Below are 1764 nucleotides of genomic sequence, written 5' to 3' on the forward strand. Positions count from 1 at the left end.
CCAGCCACACGCCTTCCAGCCAATAGAAGAGAGACTGAGCATGACTGTGTGGAATTCATAGATAATGTGTACTCTAGCAGACTTGACTTGCATGACCAGCCTTGAACAGATGCAGACTGGGACTTGTATGTTGATGGAAGCAGTTATGAGATGGTGCAAGCCCTGGCAAAAAGCCATCAGTCAGCAATGTGTCACCTGCAGCCAGTTCAATGCCTGCCAAGAACCAACGGTACCCCCAGGAATCAAATCATATGGAGCAACGCCTTTCGAGGACCTTCAGGTAGACTTCACTGAAATGCCCAGATGTAGAGGGAACAACTACTTGCTGGTGATGGTGTGCACCTGCTCCGGATGGGTAGAAGCATATCCTACCCACACTGAGAAGGCACAAGAAGTCACCTGGGCACTCTTGAGAGACATTATACCACAATTTGGGCTCCCGCTGAGGATTGGGTCAGACAACGGGCCAGCATTTATCTCCGAATTGATCCAGAAGACGACTAACATCATGGCATCACCTGGAAACTACGCAACCTACCGCCCACAAGGTTCAGGGAAGGTGGAACGCATGTACAGAGCTATCAAAGCAAGTTTAGGGAAAGTATGCCAGGAGACAAACTTACAGTGGGTAAGTGCCCTGCCCTTGGTGTTATTTAAGATCAAGTGTACTCCTACTAAGAGGACAGGATTCTCACCGTATAAGATCTTATATCATAGGACACCACCTGGAGCTTGCCAAGATCCCCCTGAGAATTAGAAAAGGTAGAATTAAAGAAGCAGTTGCAGGCACTAAGAAAGGTGGCAGAGACAGTGTCAGGAATGAGTGAATGAGAGGTGTCCTGTTAGTTTGTTTTCCCTTGTCCACCCTTTCTCTCCAGAAGCTGCAGTGTGGGTCAAGGATTGGAGCATGTCTCCCCCGAGGGCGAAATGGAAAGGCCCTTACAACGTTATCCTGACCACATCTACAGCTGTACAAGTAGCACAAATTCCTACCCGGATCCATTACAGCCATTACAGCAGAGTGAAACCTGCTGTGGAACCAGAGGAGAACCTGCTCCTGCCTAAAAGGAGCTGGAACAAGCAGGACGTGAATGATGGTAGCTGATCCTGAGTTCCCACGGCATGGGCTCCACACCACAAGGACTCCTGAATTAGCAAAAGTATTGCCCAGAGAAATTGTAGCATGCGTTATGTTGCCACTCTGGTTTAAATTTAACAATAGGCTAGCCTTCTTAACAGAAGTAGTGCAAATAATAAGCTAAAGCTTTGAATAACTTGTAGGCCTCAAAGCTTAGACAGGGTAAAATAAATAAACAGGACTATAAGAGCAGAAATTAGTAAACTCTGCCAGAAAGCAAAGCTTACTTAGATACAGGCCTTGCCACTGGTATTGTTAAAAGAGGCCTCTGCCAATTCTCTATCAATTCTCTGCAATTTAGCAGGAACTCCTAAAAGAACTGAGAAAGACTGAACTAAAAAGACAAAAACCCTAGAAAGAGTAGCAAGGAAAGTGTCCACTGGAATAATTAACCATGTTCTGTTTAGTCTTTTGTGTCTGTACATCCTTTCTCTCTGGAGAATCAAAGGGACCAAGTCTAGGTCTAGAACTGGTCCCCCTGAAACCAAGGTAGAAAGGACTTTACACCATCATCCTGACCACATGCACAGCAGTGAAGGTGGAAGGAATCCTCACCTGGAGTCATCACAGTTGGTTGAATAGGACTTCACTGCCCCTTGGAAAGTAAAGGTAACTTTTTTTTTTTT

This window comes from Otolemur garnettii, unplaced genomic scaffold, assembly GCF_000181295.1.
Source record: "Otolemur garnettii isolate 467f Iridium unplaced genomic scaffold, OtoGar3 scaffold00292, whole genome shotgun sequence".
Taxonomy (NCBI): Eukaryota; Metazoa; Chordata; class Mammalia; order Primates; family Galagidae; genus Otolemur; species Otolemur garnettii.